The following is a 15812-nucleotide window of genomic DNA, read 5'->3' on the forward strand; positions in this document are numbered from 1 at the left end:
GCATCGTATGAAGCTTTGTATGGATGCAAATGTAGAACTCCATTGTATTAGACAGAACTCAGTGAGAAAACATTACATGGAGTTGACTTGGTTCGAGAGACTGAGGAAAAGTGAAGGTAATTTGATACAGCTTGAAAGTAGCATCTGATCGTCAAAAGTCCTACGCTGATTTGAAACGAAAATAAATAGAATTTCAAGTCGGTGACAAAGTATTCTTAAAAGTGTCGCCTTGGAAGAAAGTTCTCCGATTTAACCGCAAAGGAAAACTAAGTCCACGGTGCATTAGACCATATAAGATTACAGAAAGAATTAGACCGGTTGCTTATCTGTTAGCTTTACCAATAGAACTTGATCGGATTTATAATATTTTTCACGTGTCTAAGCTACGGTGGTATCAATCCGATCATTCACATGTTATCTCTCTGAAAGCGGTAGAGATTCAGCTTGATATGACATATAGTGAAAACCAATCAAAATCTTACCTTGGGAAACAAAAGAGTTAAGAAATAAGAAGGTAGCGTTAGTAAAAGTTCTTTGGCAACTACATGGTATGGAAGAAGCCACTTGCGAACTGGAGGATACTATGAGGAAGCAATACCAGAATCTTTTTACTGGTCAGGTTTTCGAGGAGGAAAATCCTTAAAGGGGGAGAGTTGTAATAGCCCATTTTCAGTGAAATCGGAATAGTGGTTTCGGGACCACAAATCTGATCCGAAAATAAGGTTTATTTTTATTTCATTATATGGTCCGTGTTATAATAGGCATGTCGTGTGAAAATGCTGATATGAAAATTTTATCCACTAAGTGTTTAATTACGAGAAGGACTAAATCGCATAAAATGTGAAAGTTGAATTCTAGTAGCTATAAGGATCAAATAGCTATAGAAATCAAAACTAGAGGTCATTATATGGTAATTAGACCATTAAAAAAAGTATGTAGATTTTTCTTGGTGACTCATCCATGGAAATATAGAAAAAGGGCAAGGATTAAATTGGAAATAGTAAAATACTTAATTAATTAAAAGATGAAAAGAAAATATATCATCTTATTTTTATCATCTTCAACCTAAAAACACATGGAAACACTAAGTGAGAGAAAAGAAACTTTCAAGGCTTAATTGTGTAAGTTTTCTTGTCCTGTTTTTAATAATTTTGATATTTTTGAAACCAGGATAGCTTAATCTCTCTATTTGAGGGATTAATTTGAAAAGTTATCAAGGTATGAAAAATGGGTCATGGATGTATATGCTGGAAATTAGAAATTTATGGTAGAAAATGAAAGATTATTGATAGATAAACAACTTTTACAAAGTGATTTTTGATGAAAACATGATTAAAGGACTAAAATGTGAACTTGTGAAATTGAAGAAAAATTCTAAAATTTTATGAATACATGTGCTGAAAATTTTGTAATGGGATTTTGGATAGGCTTGGAATAGAGAGTAAATTGCGTAAGTTTCATTTTCTGAGCCTAGGAATGAAATCGAAATTTATGGAAAAGTTAGGGACAAAATGGTTAGGGACAAAATGGTAATTTTGCCTAAGATGTAGATTAAGTCCATTTAAATATGAAATGTGTGAAATTGATGGTTAAATTCATTTATATAGATTTAGATAACACTAATTCGAGGTTAGATCGAGAAAAAGAAAATGTTTCGGATTAGTAGATTTCTAACTTGAACAAGTGTCGAGATAAGTTTGTGTAACTTAATCGGGCATGTAAATATGTTTAATTGAATGTTTTGATTGTATGAAATGTTATTACCATTTGATGTGAATTATTTGATTTTTATAAAGAAAAATTGAATACATGCTTGAAATGATGAAAAAGGGTTAAGTCCCGATTGAATATTGTATTCCGATGAATATATACGCTTTCCCGAAATAAATGGGGTCCTGCATTTGTTGTGGACGGGATTTAGCTCGGACGAGAAATCCTATTGACCTTGTTAAAGAAAGGATTTACCCTGGACGGGTAATCCTAATACCTTTCGAGTATACGTTACGATTAGGGTTTTGCCTGGACTAGTAATCCTAATTGAGCTTTTTTGGGCTTACATTATATAAAGGATTTAGCCTGGACTGGTAATCCTGTTATACGATATGTGGCTCGAGAGTGCGTTTCTTAATTAAGTGCCATAGTAGGTACCCTCGAATAAGAATTGACGGATTATTGAATCGTACACCCTGAGTGTACTACTTAAGTATCCATCGGAATTTCAATGATTCAATGAACATAAAACTCTTGACATGACATGAGAATTATAAGATGAAATGATAATGACTTGAAAAGAAATATTGCATGATGAGCTCATCTATGTTTACTTGATTATTATGAGGATTTTTGGTGACTAACATGTTTGATTGAATGCATGTGTTTAGGCAATATTGCTAATGGATGGAAAACATGATTTAGTATGCTTAGATTTAAATAACGGGATTGGTAAGTTTAGTTTCCGTTATGCGAACTTACTAATCTTACTCCGTTTTATTTTCCCTGTTTTATAGTGCTTGGAAACTCGAGAAGGTTGGAAGATTATTGGAGTATCGTCACACTATCAACTAGTCATTTTGAGTATACTTAGTAAAATCATTTTGGTATAATGGCATGCATAGGACAACTTGAACAATAGTGGCTTGAAATGTTTTGTTGTAACCTAACCATTAGAATGGCTACTGATGGTTCATTTTGGTATGACTAAGTAGATTATTATGATATATATATACACATGTGTTATGTTAAGAATATGTGATCCAATGTTGTGAATTCCTAAGTTAAACTAAGGTAAGGTTGTGATCATGTTTGCTTGTAGTGATATGCCTTGTGAATGATGAAATTTGCTTAAGTTGAATGCTTGGATTGGTTGGTATTGGATGTGTGTTTCAAGTGCAAGTCATGGGTGAAATTTTGGGTGAGAAATGAAGCTAGAAATGACTTCATTTTGTCCACACGGGTAAACACATGGGCGTGTGTCTGGACCGTGTGTAACACACGGCCTAATAACATGGGATGTGGTTAGGCTGTGTGTCCCTTGCACCTTAATTTTGAGAAACAGAATGTTTAGAATTGAGCACACGGGTAGAGACACAAGCGTGTGCCTCAGCCATCTGTGTTACACGGCCTAAAACATGGACATGTGTCTTGGCCGTGTGAAACCTGCACTTAATTTTGAATGGAATTAATTAACCATACGGCCTAACACATGGGCGTGTGGCATGACCACTTGTGCAAGTAAGAGAGTTACACGTGGTCGAACACGGCCTCCAGTACGGACGTGTCCCAAGGTTACACGGGTGTGTCCCTTGGACCATACGGGCATATGAACCTTATATCTTTGAAAAATTAAGTCCCAGCTCGATTCTAATGCTCGTATTGGGCCTCGAGGGCCCAATCAAGGGACGTTATGAATGATCTTGGTAAATGAATTGTAATTTACATAAGTTATTTGTAAATGTTTCTGAATGTTCTGGTAATACTTTGAAACCCTGTTTTGATGACGGATACAGGTTAAGGGTGTTACCGGTTATTATACATGCTTTTCCTTCATCCTTTTCTTACCCGTTAAACCATCTAGAATTACATCGGATACTCAAGAGTACTCACACATAGTGTGCCTTTTCATGTAATTGTAACCTTTCCTTTTCAATAGTGCTCACACAAGTTATAAAATGGGTCTACTCATACAAGTTGTGGGTTGGAATGTTAGCTACACATTACTACTCACATGAGTTGTGGAGAATCTACAAGAAATGCAGGACCTCAGCAATCGGTAGGACATTCAAGACCAGCACCTGAAACCGTATAATCCTAATAACATGTCATTTGTATCCTAAGAATTATTAAAGTTCAAACAGGATTACTTAACCATCAATTGTTCAAAACATTGTGATATATCAAAGTCTAATTTATATTCAACATATTATAACAAATAATCAAATCAAATTATAATTAATAAGATTATAATTCATACAAACTTGCCTCGATACCACGATTGTTTTAACAAAGTCGAAAACTAATCCAACACCTTAGTTTTGCCTCGATTTAAGTCCGGTTGTTGCATATCTTGATCTAAATAATAATTTCATTCAATTAAGTATCTCAGATAACCTCAATTATTCAATTAAATCTATAATTCATATTATCATGAAATTATAAAATTACCCCACCTATTTTAAGTTTTTCACAACTTAGTCCCTAAGTTCATAACTTGAAATTTAACCATTTTTAACCTAAACCCATGATAACCGATTCTTCCCTAAGCTTAAAATAATCTACATTTTTCCATTATTTCATACAATATACATGAAAATTTTCAATTAAGCAATTTAATCCCTAAACCTTACATTCATAAAAATCCTTTTAACAAATTATGGTCATTTAACAACCAAATTTAATTATCTATAGGGTTAAAACCACGATTTCTAACACCATCGAAAACTGGTCGTTACATTTATAATTCAATCAACTAGAATTTATAATTAGTAAATCTTATTAGATGATAAATGTCACACCCCAAAATATATAAATATCATGCCTCAAAATATAGGAGGTTAGTTGTAATAAATAAATAAGAAATAAACCTTAGGCTTGATGGTTAAGTAACTTATATATTTCTTAGAGGTTCAAGGTTTAAACCATACCTATTCCATTTTTCTCTTTTTATTTTCAGCAACCTAGGATGAAAATCACATTAGAATAAATAATAATTAGAGTGAAAACATAACAAGAGTGAGTAGCAGCCCAAATGGTAAAGGCTTTACACTTTCTCCTTTGGAAATTAGGTTCAAGTCATGCCAAATCTCCATTTCCATTTAATTTTCGACCAAAATTGGGTAATTTACCATACAACTCTTAAAATTTGAAAACCCTAAATATTTAGTTCATCTTATCCTAATTACCCTACGGTTTTGATTTCTTTTCTAATTCATTTGAATTCTCCCTCTTTTCCTTTTAAATTTTTCTTTTCTTTTCTCCTCCATTTCTTTTCATCAAATTGGTTATTCCATTGCTAATTTTTTTAAATCAATCCTCGATAAATTGATTCTCTACTGATTGTTGAAATCATCATTGATAGCCTCTGTAATTTCATCAAGTTCGGTCAGTACATCTCATTCTAAAAGCAAAACGCCAAATTTTGTAGAATTTCTATCCGATATTAATCCTTCAAATCAATTAGTCAATCTATCATGGTTCTTAACAAATCTTTTGATAATCTTGATTAATTTTGATGAATCTTAAAATCAATTGTTAACTTGTGTATAAATGTCGTTTGAAGGACTCGATTTAGGAACTCCAGATCAAATTTGAACATGAAGGATATCACTTGAGACTCCGGTAATAGGTGTGTTTTCTTTTACAAGTAAATTGGGGCAAACTATGCCCCAAAGTAGGGTTACACGGCCATGTTGGCCACCCATGTGGACAATATGACCCCCCACACAGCCATGTCCCCTTGAAACCCTAAGTTTTTTTATTCTCACACGATCTAAGACCCTTTACATGGCCGTGTGTCCCTTGTTTTTCAAATTTTATGGTTTTGCCCTTATTTTTTAGATTTAAAAATTTTGCCCCTATTTTTCAGATTTTATAATTTTGTCCCCTACTTTATAAAATTTACAATTTTGACCTAGAATTTTTATGATTTGTTTAGATTAGTCCCTGTTTGATGAACTGTTTTAATGTTTAATTTGTGCAATTAAGCCTCTGATAACATAAAACATGTTAGAATACATGCCTTGCTCGATTAAATTAATAAGATATTTATACATGCATAAACTATGAATAGTATATATGACTGTTGTATATATATACTTGCGATCATATGAATGACATGCCCTATAGTAGTGTTAATTTGAATACATGAAAAGCATGATTTTGCTATTGATTTTCCATGTTTTAAATACATTAAATGATACGATATGTGATTTGTATTAAATATGCCGCATTGCATTGTATGGGATAGGATGATATGATCGGAGGAAGTCTGGTAGTTTGTCTGCAATAATCAGTTTTGTTGTGTACCCACAGTTGAAATCAAATTTCATTTACAGGTATTGTTCTGTACAGCCAAAGGAGATTCTAACTATAGGTTTATGCTGTAAAATCTCTACTCAAAAGCATATTTCATTTGCAGGACTTTTTGCTGTGAGCCCACAGTCGAAAGCAGATTCTAACTGCTGGAACTTGTTGTGTGTCCACATCCAAATGACAGTTGTTATCTATAAACCAATAGTGGTTAATAAACCATAATTTATACATATTTTTATCCCATGCTTAGCACATTTATGGATGGTTTCTCCTTAGATTTGGTGAATTCGATGCTCTTAATTCTTTAATTTCATGTTTTATACTTAGGTGAGCATAAGAGAGTAAAAAGAGCGAGAAATGGGCCAAAAACGGAGAAAATGAACCCACATGGGAAATCAACACGGCCTGGACTTCCTCACACAGTTAAGCCACATGGCTGTGTCCATTTGGTAGGATCGAAGCACGACTTACACGGGTAGACTACACGCCCGTGCCTATTTAACAGCCTTGACCACGGGCTGGAGCAATCGCACACAGGCGTGTCCCTGTCAAGCCCAAATATAGTCCTATTCGAAAAAAGGCCACTTTTGAGGACTCTTAGGCATTCCAAAGCCTATTTAAACACACCTGAGGAGGCACTTAGAACAGACACACAGAGTAGGAGGCAAGGAATTACTCAAGAGAAGCTGATTGATCCATCTCAGAAGCCAGATTCATCGTCAAGATTGAAGATCTCCCTTCAATTTCCATTAAGGGGTTTTGGGTTTTCTTTATGTTTTGTATTCATTATTCTTCTGAGATGTTTTCTTTTATAATTATGAACTAAACCCCCTAAATACTTAAGGGGAATGAAACCTAAGACGAATCTTGTTATTATTATCTGAATTGTATGACAAATATTTGACTTGTTCTTAATTATGTGTTCTTAATTCTTGTCTTAATATTCTAGGATATTGATTCAAGTTAGTGCGCTTATTCAGGGGAGAAAAAGTCCCTGTCTAAGCGCAAATTTGTCATAATTAAGCAGAGTTGATTGCACGCCTAGAGATAGGGTGACAAGATTTTGTCGGATTAGGGTGAAACCTAATAAGGGGATCCATAGATCGAGTTAATGCAACACTAGGGCGTTAATTAGAAAGAGATTTCAATTAATCAACCTAGGGTTAGACGTTATTAGTCTCGAGAGAGATAATAATATAAATTAGGGATTTCTACGGATCAAGTCAAATGAATAAATCGTCTGATTCAGAGTCAAATAACAATTGAAGTCTAGGTGGATTTTTCCTTGGGTATTATCTTAATCAATCGAGTTTTCCCAAATGTTTTTCCCCAATTTCTTTCTGTGCACTCTTAGTTTAGTTAATTAGTTTAGCTAAACAAATCCCTTAATTTTTAGGCTAGATAATAAAAAGAAAGTAATTACTAGTACTCTTGGTTCCTTTGGGTTTGACAATTCGGTCTTGCTAAAGCTATACTACTGTTCGATAGGTACACTTGCTTTCATCGTGATAATAGGTAGTTTCAAGAACGATTTATTATAAATTTTTAAAACCTGTCACGAATATCAGTTATCAAGTTTTTGGCGCCGTTGCCGGGGAACTAAGATATTAGGAACACTCAATTTTTATTACTTTAGCCATTTCACTTTATTTTCAATTTAATTTTTTATTTTCTTTTCTAATTTTTCTTTTATTTGCTCCTGGCAGGTTTTTATAGTGTATGACTAGAAGAAACCCATCGGCACCATTGCTGTTTGATAGTGAGATCGATTGCACAGTTCGCAGAAATCGAATAGAAATAAGGTGAAGATTAAGATACACAGAGGAAGAGCAAGAGGACGATACTTTAACCACAACCGAGGAGATGGCTGAAAACCAGGAAAATCTGCTACCTAATGCGATTGTCGCTGATCTAGTAAATCTGAATCCTGCTCCGCGTACTATGTATGATTATGCCAAACCTTTTTTTACAGGAACTAAATCAAGCATAGTTAGGCCTGTTGTTGCTGCAAATAATTTTGAACTGAAACCTACACCATTTAAATGATCCAACAGTTTGTTCAGTTTGATGGTTTGCAGGACGAGGACCCAAACGCTCATTTGGCAAATTTCTTAGAGTTTTGACACTTTTAAAATCAATGGCATTTCTGATAATGCCATTCACCTTCGGTTTTTCCCTTTTTCATTGAGGAACAAAGCTAAACAATGGTTGAACTCGTTACCACGAGGGTCAATCACTACTTGGGAACAAATGACCGAAAAATTTTTATTAAAATATTTTCCGCCGGCTAAAACAGCCAAATTACATAATGATATCTCCTCTTTTGTGCAGATGGATTTAGAAACACTCTATGATGCATAGGAGAGATACAAGGACCTTTTGCGAAGATGCCCTCACCATGGGTTACCACTCTGGCTACAGGTTCAAACGTTTCACAATGGCCTGAATCCTTCGACTAGACAGATGATTGACGCAGCTACTGGAGGAACTATCAATAATATGACACCTGAGGATGCTTATGAATTTATAGAAGAGATGTCACTGAATAATTATCAATGGCAAGTCATGAGGACAAAACCAACAAAAACAACTGGCGTTTTTAACGTCAATTCAGTCATTATGCTCTCTAATCAGGTAGAACTTTTGAATAGAAAAATTGACGGTTTTCTTGGTTCTTCACAGGTTCACCCATTAATGTAGTGCGAAGCAAGTGGATGTGGATCAAGCAATTTAGAATACCCACCCTATGGCCACAACATAGAGAACGAGAAGTTAAATTACATGGGTAATAATCCCCGATCTCAAAATAATCTTATAGTAACACTTACAATGCAGGTTGGAGGAACCACCCAAATTTTTCATGGGGAGGCCAAGGAAATCAGAGACCACCACCACCTCCAGGCTTCTAACAACCACCCTACCAACAAGAGAAAAAGTCGAACCTTGAGGAGATGCTAACAAAATTCATCTCAGTGTCAGAAACTAATTTCAGCATACCGAGACAGCACTTAAGAATCTACAAGCGTCGATCCAAGGGCTCGAAACTCAGATAGGACAGCTCGCCAAATTAATATATGAACGACCACAAGGTAGCCTACTGAGTAACATTGAATCTAACCCAAGGGAGCAGCCTAATGCAATTACCATTCAAGATGAGGAAGGGTTAGTTGCACTTGAACCAGAACCGAGGTAAGAAACTGTAGTAAGTAAAGGTAAAGGTGAGGTGGAACACAATGACCAAAAATAGGTAAGTAAAGAGTACAAATCACGTGTACCATATCCAAATGCGACAAGGAAAGACCATTCAGACAAACAATTCAGTAAATTCCTTAAACTTTTAAAGAAATTACATATTAACTTACCATTTATTGAAGCTCTTTCGCAGATGCCAAACACAGTCAAATTTTTAAAGGAGCTTTTAGCTAATAAGCAGAAGTTAGATGAGGCGTCGCATGTGGAGTTAAATACAGTTTGCTTAGCCGTACTATAGAATAAGCTGGCCAACAAATTGAAGAATCCAGGGAGTTTTACGATTCCTTGTTTAATTGGTAGCTTAGATGTTAATAATGCTTTGGCTGATTTAGGGGCTAATATCAATGTCATGCCTTATAAAATGTTTAAACAACTAGGTCTTTGGAAACCCAAACAAACTAGGATGAGCATTCAATTGGCCGATAAAACTATTAGATTTTCTAGGGGTATTATTGAAGACGTACTCATTAAAATTGACAAATTTATATTCCCAGTTGATTTCGTTGTTCTAGACATAGATGAGGATAGTAACGTGCCTTTAATTTTAAGAAGGCCCTTTTTAGCAACTGCCAAAACTATAATTGATGTTGGTATAGGTAAACTCACACTTCGTGTGGGAGACGAAACAATCACCTTTCAAGCTTGTAATTCGAATAACACACCGAAAATTGAAGGTGGTTGTATAAATCATACTATTAAAACTGACCATGTGGTGCAACCTACTTTGCAGGAAACAGGTTCAGAGAACACGCCTGAGCCATGTTCGAGTAACGACAAATGACCTATATATGAAGAACGAAGGCTACAAATCGAGGAACTAGATGAATGGCGGACACATAAACTGAGGACACACGATAAACTAAAACCACGCAATGACGAGCTCAATATCTCACCAAATCAACTTAAGGTTGGAGACAAAGTACTACTAGATGCAGCAGACCCTCGTATTGCCACTTTTGAACCTAACGGAGCAATCCCTCTTATGGTACTCAGTATTTTCCCATATGGTACAGTCGAGGTAATTCATCCCAAATTCGACACTTTTAAGGTAAACAGTACTCGTTTTAAACCTTATGTTGATAAATTGATAGCAGGGATGAGGAGTGTAAAATCCTCGTACCACCATGACCATACAACAGAAAGGTAAGTCGATCTTAAACTATAAATAAGCGCTTCTCGGAAGGCAACCTGAGCACTAACGATGTTAACTTCTTTAAAATTTTAGTTTTTGATATTTAATCACTAACCGAGTCATTGAAACATAGGTTTTCTAATCCACACGGCCGGGCACACGGGGGTGCCTTAGGTCGTGGTCACACCACGGGAGGAGACACGACGTGCGATCGGCCGTGTGAAAATAGGGCAAATTTTTTTGTAACACGGGATGCGATAAGTTGCCACGACCGTGCGACGTGGCCATGGGCGAGTCTGTCAAACCAACACGGGCATGCAACACGCCCGTGTCTATAAACCGTGGTTGAAACTGCCCATCAACCGTACTCAAGACTGATAAAATACCACAGGCGTGGACATCCATACACAGGCATGGGAGAAGCGAACGAAGCAGAACACGGCCTTGTGCACCCACACGCTCAAGGAACACGGGCGTGGGCCAAATGCCAAACGTACCCAAATTTAAAAAATCGCAAAACACACAGGCAAAAGTTAGGGCACACGGGCGTGCCCCACGGCCGTGTACCCTAAAATCTATATATACCCCTCACTATTCATCACCCCTTCCCCAAAATCCCTAACCCTAGCCACTGCAACTTCACACGCCCTACCTGCCAATCCGTGCGCCGACCACAACACCACATTCGACGACCCAAAACTCCTACCTCTTGTGTTTGTTCACTTTTTTTCCCTTTATTCTCTTCATTCTTTTACTTATTTCATGATATTTTGTTTTATTTTGAGTAATTAATCATAGTTATAATGATAGAATACTTATGCTATTTGTTAATAAATTTGTCATGTTAGTCAATACATTTTGCTACATTCATCCATTTTTCTTGTTTCCATAGATTTCATGCTTACCCACACCATATTTCATACTTATCAAACCTACATGCATTCATTCACTAGATATTTTCGTAGTTCTATTCATAGTAATGACTTAATATATCTGATTGAGTTATTTTTTTTAGCATAGTTGTTCTTTAGTACATGACTTTTTTTAGCATAGTTGTTCTTTAGTACATGACTTCTATGAAGTATCTCTATTTGTTTTATCATGCATTTTTTTCCATGCTATTGTTGGAGAGTAATGTTGTTTTTATTTCGTCTTTCCATTGTAAGTTTACTATGTCAACCTCGTGTGGTAGTTCAACCATATTATTAACAGATTCGGTCAATGGGATTCTAGAGAAAGAGACTTTGAAAGGCCTTCTTTTTCCCCTAATTATTTTTTAAGCTTTTGCCCTTTAATGCTTCCATTTCCTTTCCCCATGTTGATGCGCAAGTTAGAAGCAACCACCCGATGCCCCACTTCTTCTTTGGGCCTTGGGCACACATCCCTCTTACCCCCGGGGTTAACGTTCTCTTTGAAATGAATGGCTGAATGTTTGACTGAATCTAAAACCTCGTCTGTTGGGATCACTGTGACCTCCACAAAACCTCCGGCATTGGGCTACTGACTAAAACTAGGGGCGAGAATCGCAGGATAAGTCGTGTTGCGCCTTCCCTTTAAGGCTTTCTCCTATTGCACTATGAAAGCCCTTGTATCTGTTAAGATGTTCGTCACTAGAGTCATCAGAGCAGTTGAATCCTGAGTCCCCCCTGAATTGCCGCTGCTAACCAGGTCAGATTTCCCCTTTCTGTAAACCGTCGGGACTGATTGCAACAGACCAACACTTACTTGAATGTTGTTTTCTATTCGGGACCCAATTTGTTCTCCACTTTGTGCTATGGGCCTTTTATTTTTGGCCTATTGCTGTGACATAAACCCAGTTTATTCTTAGCCCCCCACTAGGCCGTGCTAGCTTTGGAATATTCAAGCCAGGCCTACTGCTATCCTAACCCCTTCACCCAAAGACTGCACTCCCTTTTTGCCCAAGAGAACCTCTGGATTTGGCCTAATCTCCTTAGGTCCTGTTTTACTATTTCGGGTTTCCAAGGGCTGAAATCTTGTGTTGCCCTACGCCTTCTCCTTAGTCTCCCCGCTACTGACCCTTCCTCCTTTTGTCCAACGGTGATTCCTTTTTTCAAGTAGAATCCACGGGCCATAAACGCTTGTTGAGGGTCCAGCATTATCTAGTACAGGCACCTTCCCCATACTCCCTTCCTCTATTGCAACCTCCCCTCCTACCTTGATCTGTTTGTTCTTTGATTTGGGGAAAATATCTTGTGTATGCCCGTAGTACCCACAAGAAAAGCATACCATGGGAAGGTATTCGTATTCAATTCATTGCAATACCTCATTGATTAAGACATGAGAAACTAATGCCCTTCCAAGGTTGACATAAACCGCCATACGCACGAACTTCCCGTGAACACCATTATCTGTGTTAAAATCTAGTTTTACAACCCTACCTATCATTCCCTCTATTTCCCATAGGATATTATTTTTGTACATATGTCCCAACAAGCTGGGGAGACGGATCCATGCCAAAACCATCGGGTAGGGTTGTGAGGGGTTGAAATCCATACCTGATGGTTGAACTGTAAGATATTGGCCATAAAAAATCCATGGCCCCAAGCATAAAACCTTCTCAAAATCCTTAGGGTTTTGAAATTTAGCTAAAAAGCAGCCATTCTCAATGTCCATTAATCGGGATGTTTGGGATGGCCACCATAACGTACAAATTTTGTTTTGCAATACCGCATAACCAATATTTTGTCCTAGAAGCTTGATTACCACCGTATGCTCTATATCTTTAATAAGAATTTGGTTTATTCGTTCAGAGAAATATATTTCCAGAATGCCATTAATCGAGGACCTCACAATATCCTTTTCAAGTAGATCAAAATATTCAACATCCTCAATTCTTTTTGTTATTGTTACTTCCCCATCGGCTCGAAGATCCATCTTGATGAGGCAATCCTTCCAAGACCGAGGCCTCACTAGGGTCAAGACCACTTCCATGATAACATCTGCCACCCTTACTGGACTGCTTGAATTTCTAGAATTTGCCGATTGCCTATCACTGCCTCTGCCTTCTTTATTCTCTCATTTAATAGATTCCATTAAAAAACTTACTTTCGAAATAATGATATTTTAAATACATAAAATTTTAGGAAAAATTAGTATATTTTATATATTTGGTTTTAATATGTTCAAATCCTCTATACTATTTCTAAATTTAAAATTTAATCCATATACTTTAACTTTTAAATATTGAATCATTGTATTTTTCTGGATTTGAAAATATTGGTCTAGCCTAACTCTATTTATTTTTCAGTTGAGTTAGAATTTATAAATATTTTCAAACAAAAAAAATTCCATGGTGGAAAATATTTACGGTTTATTTAAACCTTTTAGAATAAATGGACTGTTTGAGGGGAAAAAACTCCCTTTTAAAATAACACAATACTCCACCCCAAATTCTTTAAAAATTTGTTCTCTGCAACCTCAATCCGTGTAATTTCCACTAAAACTCGAAGATATTAATAACTGAAGAAATCAAAAGTAAAGTAGAAATATGAAATGGTCATGAAGAAGCTAAAGAAATAAAAGAATGTTGGTAAAATTAATTATGGTTCTTTAATAATTTTCTTTTCAGATTAGTTATGACTCATTTCGTCTACCAGGTTTGGGATGGGTTTTCCAAGTACACATTCAATTTTCTTCAATGATGCAATAAATTGTTGAGTAATATTTTGCTTGTCCCTTATTGATATGAGTATCCGAGTATTTATACATACTATTATTGATATTATTACGGCTCATGATGGGGTCCCACTATTATGTCTTAACTTTGCTACCTCCAGGACTGACATTCTCTATCCCTGGTACTGACATTCTCTACGAACTCTAGGTTTGCTGGGCATGTGTCTACAGAGCACGCGGTCCTTTCTACTCTTGGGACTGGCATTTTGGGTGAGCTTTGTACATACTGAACATGTGCCTGGGTAGCCTGTGGAGCACGTGGCACCTCCTGCGAGTTCCTTGGGTACATGCAAAGTGAGACTACGACCTTCCCTAGGTCCCCGCAAACTGGGCCTATAACTTTATCTAGTGAACCGATTCTGTGAGCTGTACTTGCGTTCCTGTCCTATGAGCTCGTGCAAGGTTCTTGCGAGCTGGGTCTATTGCCTTGCCTTATGATTTGGTTTGCCTTGTTGTCCTTTCATGGTCAGGTCATGGGTTGGAGGCTCGGATCCTTTTTCTGATTCAAGTATCAGGTTATTAACGTATAACAAAAATAAATTTGAGTTTAAAGGTATAGGATAATTGGCTTTCAAGGAGATGAGTTTAGTGGGTCTCAATTTCAATTTGAAGTGGAAATGAATAAAAACCCAAATAATATTCTAATACTTTTAATTAATATTAATTTTGGTAAATAAACATTATATCATTTTAGTTTAACCTCTAGTTAAGGAATGACAAGTGGAAATATAAATACACATCATAATTCCATGTCGACAACATTAATGGAAAAATTAACTCATTCAGTGCTTGGTCTACCATTTTTAAATTAAACAAAATAAGAATTTAATATTTCAAAATAAGATATAAAATTTCATAAAATTCTTCCACATATTCTAACCTATATATTTTGACGATTTTCGTAAGTTCAGATAATAAATTACAAGAGTTTATTCATATATTGTATAAATTTTATATATATTTGTTGTTGAAAAATATGAACATCACATATATAATAAGGGTAATTACATGTTATTATTTACTATCATAATAGGTTAGCCCAAATTAAAAGTGATCTAATTTGGTTAAAATTTTATTGGGCTTTAATTATTAAATAAAGTATGGGTCAAATATGTGTAGATACTCTAGTAATTGAATTCTAATCAAATTCTGATTAATGATGGGCTTATTAGAATTTGATTAGAACTAATATGCCAATGTTTTAAATATTAGGGTTATGGTCCCCAAATTATATACAAGATATCTTTTCTAATATCCCATTATTAGGAAAGAGAGAGCAGATATTCTCTGAATTTCTTGTGTACTAATTTGGAAGATCAAATCCCCAAGATCTGGTAACACTTCAAGAAATTCAGGGATTTAGGTGCGCCTCCCCATCTAGTTTTGTTCTTGATTTCTTCTTAATTTATTCTTGATGATTTGACATGATAAATCTTGGTTTGTTAAGTTTTATTTCAGATTTATTTTACAAATTAACAAGTGGCATCTGAGCCTCGTCATGTTAAATTATTGGGAATTGATTAAAGTTTCTGCTTTAAACGATAGATTCATCAAATTTTATGGGTTTTCTATTTTGGATATATATTGATCTTTGAAGGCATATATTAAAGTATTTTTTTTAATTTATAAAAAAAATTTAAGGTTTTCCTTTTCTTTTATTTTTTTCGATGGACTAAAAAAGTTAACGATAAATAGGCATAACTTA

General features: G+C 35.7%; 1 non-coding gene across 1 annotated transcript; it reads right to left on the reverse strand.

Moving 5' to 3' along the window:
• Window positions 1-8326: 8326 nt before the first annotated feature.
• On the reverse strand, window positions 8327-8432 carry LOC128294920 (small nucleolar RNA R71). The gene has a single exon (XR_008285227.1). It is a non-coding gene; the product is annotated as a small nucleolar RNA R71 (small nucleolar RNA).
• Window positions 8433-15812: the final 7380 nt, after the last annotated feature.

The sequence above is a fragment of the Gossypium arboreum genome, chromosome 6 (genome assembly GCF_025698485.1).
Source record: "Gossypium arboreum isolate Shixiya-1 chromosome 6, ASM2569848v2, whole genome shotgun sequence".
In the NCBI taxonomy this organism is placed as follows: domain Eukaryota; kingdom Viridiplantae; phylum Streptophyta; class Magnoliopsida; order Malvales; family Malvaceae; genus Gossypium; species Gossypium arboreum.